We start from the raw sequence: 5181 nt of genomic DNA, 5'->3' as shown, positions 1-5181 counted from the left end.
CCCATTTAGAACTGTGTAACTCTCCCCTCCCATTTAGAACTGTGTTACTCTCCCCTCTCATTAAGAACTGCGTAACTCTCCCCTCCCATTTAGAACTGTGTAAATCTCCCCTCCCATTTAGATCTGTGTAACTCTCCACTCCCATCTAGAACTGTGTTACTCTCCCCTCTCATTAAGAACTGCGTAACTCTCCCCTCCCATTTAGAACCGTGTAACTCTCCCCTCCCACTTAGAACTGTGTAACACTCCCCTACCATTTAGAACTGTGTAACTCTCCCCTCCCATTTAGAACTGTGTAACTCTCCCCTACCATTTAGAACTGTGCAATGCAAGAGTTTATATGACATCAACTCACAATGTAGGAGCTTGCTGTGTAACTCTCCCCTCCCATTTAGAACTGTGTAACTCTCCCCTCCCACTTAGAACTGTGTAACACTCCCCTACCATTTAGAACTGTGTAACTCTCCCCTCCCATTTAGAACTGTGCAATGCAAGAGTTTATATGACATCAACTCACAATGTAGGAGCTTATAGGACATCAACTCACAATGTAAGAGCTTATAGGGCATCAACTCACATTGTAGGAGCTTATAGGACATCAACTCACAATGTAGGAGCGTATATAACATCAGCTCACAATGTAGGAGCTTATAGGGCATCAACTCACAATGTAGGAGCTAATAGGACATTAACTCACCATGTAGGAGCTTATAGGACATCAACTCACAATGTAGGAGTTTATAGGACATCAACTCACAATGTAGGAGCTTATAGGACATCAACTCCGATGTAGGAGCGTATATAACATCAGCTCACAATGTAGGAGCTTATAGGACATTAACTCACCATGTAGGAGCTTATAGGACATCAACTCACAATGTAGGAGTTTATAGGACATCAACTCACAATGTAGGAGCTTATAGGACATCAACTCCGATGTAGGAGCTTATATGACAAACTCACAATGTAGGAGCTTGTAGGAGATCAACTCACAATGAAGGAGTTTATAGGACATCAACTCACAATGTAAGAGCTTATAGGACATACACTCACAATGTAGGAGCTTATATGACAAACTCACAATGTAGGAGCTTATAGGACATCAACTCACAATGTAGGAGCTTATATGACATCAACTCACAATGTAGGAGCTTATAGGACATCAACTCACAATGTAGGAGCTTATAGGACATCAACTCACAATGTAGGAGCTTATAGGACATCAACTCACAATGTAGGAGCTTATAGGACATCAACTCACAATGTAGGAGCTTATAGGACATCAACTCACAATGTAGGAGCTTATAGGACATCAACTCACAATGTAGGAGCTTATAGGACATCAACTCACAATGTAGGAGCTTATAGGACATCAACTCACAATGTAGGAGCTTATAGGACATCAACTCACAATGTAGGAGCTTATAGGACATCAACTCACAATGTAGGAGCTTATAGGACATCAACTCACAATGTAGGAGCTTATAGGACATCAACTCACAATGTAGGAGCTTATAGGACATCAACTCACAATGTAGGAGCTTATATAACATCAGCTCACAATGTAGGAGCTTATAGGGCATCAACTCACAATGTAGGAGCTTATAGGACATCAACTCACAATGTAAGAGCTTATAGGGCATCAACTCACATTGTAGGAGCTTATAGGACATCAACTCACAATGTAGGAGCGTATATGACATCAGCTCACAATGTAGGAGCTTATAGGACATTAACTCACCATGTAGGAGCTTGTAGGAGATCAACTCACAATGAAGGAGTTTATAGGACATCAACTCACAATGTAGGAGCTTATAGGACATCAACTCCGATGTAGGAGCTTATAGGAGATCAACTCACAAAGGAAGGAGCTTATAGGACATGAACTCACAATGTAGGAGCTTGCAGGACATGAACTCACAATGCAAGAGCCTATATGAGATCAACACACAATGTAGGAGCTTATAGGACATCAACTCACAATGTAGGAGCGTATATTACATCAACTCACAATGAATTATCTTTCATTACATCAACTCACAATTTATTAGCTTATATGACATCAACTCACAATGAAGGCGCTTGCAGGACATCCACTCACAATGTAGGAGCTTATAAGACATCAACTCACAATGAAGGCGCTTGCAGGACATCCACTCACAATGTAGGAGCTTATAGGGCATCAACTCACATTGTAGGAGCTTATAGGACATCAACTCACAATGAAGGAGCTTGCAGGACATCAACTCACAATGTAGGAGCTTATAGGGCATCAACTCACAATGTAGGGGCTTGCAGGACATCAACTCACAATGTAGGAGCTTATATGACATCAACTCACAATGAAGGAGCTTGCAGGACATCAACTCACAATGTAGGAGCTTATAGGACACCAACTCACAATGCAAGAGCTTATATGACATACACTCACAATGTAGGAGCTTGCAGGACAGAACCCTAAAGTTAAGGAGTTTGTCAGACATATAGTTACAATGAAGGACCCTGGGGATGGAGACTATAAATGTAGTTGTTTTAGGACAAAAAATAATTTGAAAGATACTTGAAGAAATGAAAGTCTTACTCTAAGAATTTTACTGAGAATAAAACAGAAACTTAATCAGCATGCAACTTCTGTTTAATTTGTGAGAGTCCACACATGATTGACTACTATTTGAGTAATCTGGTAGTGCATAGCACACTCACCTTTCACCAAGACAGCCGGAGTTTGATTTCTTGATTGGATGTGAAAAAATTATTATGTCACCTGGGTGACCAATAGTATTTTCTTCAGGTGCTCTCCCCAACCCAGGTTGATTATCTGTGTACCTCCATCAGGGGCAACAACAGTGATCAATATCAGTTTGAAAAATTGTTTCAAAATAATACCGTTGTAAGTATTTTCAAATATTGACATATATAGATATTAAAAACTGGAAAACTAATAAACATAATCTTAAAAATCAGGACCAATATAAGAGAAATGAAAAAGGACAGCAAATGTCAGGTTTTCATCTCTAGAATCTCCCATCAAGACCAAGTGTTACTAACACCTCTTTGTGTGCTGTAACCAAGTGTCTGGTATGTCAGTAACAGTACAGCTGATGTATCTCAGTCAAAGATACATTCCACCCAACACATACAAAGGTGAACAAATAATTACATTTTTACCAGCTACACGGTTCACTCCTATCTGTCAAAAGCAGACACTTAATAAGTGCTACTCTGCTAATTAACAAGATGTTTACGAGATGACACTAGCTACTCTAGAACAGTTTATCACTAGAGCTTTCCACAGACACCTTACAAGTAGATCTAATATACAACTAGGAGTTATTCACAGACACCATGAACAGGTAGAACTAATATACAACTCTGGTACAATCAATGGATTTATTTCTGAACTAATTATCAATCCTAAAATATGATCATCCAGTGGATGAGGTTTTCCAATGATGCCTGATCATGGAAATTCCATTTCGAAGAAACTACAGGTTTTCAAAGGACTTTTTAACAAAATGTTTTTTTAAATTGCAGAACATTTTATCTTTCAAGTCCTTTCCTGCATGCAGACACACTAAAAGGCCAGTCTCATTCCTCCATGTAAAATACTGCATCTCTGATCATGTGACATGCCAATCTGTCACATGATTAAATCATTCAATATCATGTGACATGATTGTGTTACTAAATTTAGAAATGTAGAAGAGCTGATAATGATGACAAGAGACCCCCCATCAAGACCAGGCTTAACATTAGTGATACAAGATGTCATCTGTCAGATAAGGAATTGTAGGAAATGGAAATTATATCATAGAACAAACATATCTCAGTTTATGGTCATAACACAGCCATCAATATGTATAATCACTCCAGTTTGTAAATAAATGTCAAATACAATGGAGGGAAGATTGAGATAGATAAACATGGTTTAATGCTCTCTATACTGTTCTTTCTTCACTTTTATTGTTAACAATTGTTTTGTGTGTATTTGAATGTCTTAAAATTTAAAATAAAATTTGATGAATCTAGACCCTAAAGGAAAAGCCAAACCAATGAAACCTATGTATCACCATACAGCACTTGTCTTGAGATTCTTGGATGCTACGTGTACATGTATATTGATGTGTGATCTCATAGTGGTACCACACGCAGCTCAGTGTACAAGTAACACAGCACAGTGTACAAGTAACACAGTTCAGTGTACAAGTAACACAGATAGGTGTACGAGTAACACAGCTCAGTGTACAAGTAACACAGAATAGTGTACAAGTAACACAGATAAGTGTACAAATAACACAGATAAGTGTACAAGTAACACAGCTCGGTGTACAAGTAACACAGCTCAGTGTACAAGTAACACAGCTCAGGTTACAATTAACACAGTTCAGAGTACGAGTAACATAGCTCAGTGTACAAGTAACACAGTTCAGTGTACAAGTAACACAGTTCAGTGTACAAGTAACACAGCTCAGTGTACAAGTAACACAGTTCAGTGTACAATTAACACAGTTCAGACTATGAGTAACATAGCTCAGTGTACAAGTAACAAAGCTTAGTGTACAAGTTACACAGCTCAGTGTACAAGTAACACAGCTCAGTTTACAAGTAACACAGTTCAGAGTACGAGTAACACAGCTCAATGTACAAGTATTACAGCTCAGTGTACAAGTAACACAGCACAGTGTACAAGTAACACAGTTCAGTGTACAAGTAACACAGATAGGTGTACGAGAAACACAGCTCAGTGTACGAGTAACACAGATAGGTGTACAAGTAACATAGCTCGGTGTACGAGTAACAAAGCACAGAGTACAAGTAACACAGTTCAGTGTACAAGTAACACAGATAAGTGTACAAGTAACACAGCTCAGCGACAAGTAACACAGATAAGTGTACAAGTAACACAGCTCAGTGTAAGAGTAACACAGATAAGTGTACGAGTAACATAGCTCAATGTACAAGTAACACAGATAGGCGTACAAGTAACACAGATAGGTGTATGAGTAACACAGCTCAGTGTACGAGTAACACAGATAGGTGTACAAGTAACACAGCTCAGTGTACCAGTAACACAGCACAGAGTACAAGTAACACAGTTCAGTGTACAAGTAACACAGATAAGTGTACAAGTAACACAGCTCAGTGTACGAGTAACACAGATAAGTGTACAAGTAACACAGC

At 38.9% G+C, this 5181-nt stretch overlaps 1 protein-coding gene across 1 annotated transcript in view; it reads right to left on the bottom strand.

The window, feature by feature from the left end:
• The window catches only part of LOC110451062 (nuclear hormone receptor HR96-like), a 297379-nt gene that overhangs the window by 228473 nt on the left and 63725 nt on the right, over positions 1–5181 (bottom strand). The gene's annotated exons all lie outside the window — the stretch shown is intronic.

The sequence above is a fragment of the Mizuhopecten yessoensis genome, unplaced genomic scaffold (genome assembly GCF_002113885.1).
Source record: "Mizuhopecten yessoensis strain PY_sf001 unplaced genomic scaffold, ASM211388v2 scaffold611, whole genome shotgun sequence".
In the NCBI taxonomy this organism is placed as follows: Eukaryota; Metazoa; Mollusca; class Bivalvia; order Pectinida; family Pectinidae; genus Mizuhopecten; species Mizuhopecten yessoensis.
The sequence above is the reverse complement of the archived record's forward strand: the minus strand, read 5'-3'. Positions and strand labels throughout refer to the sequence as shown.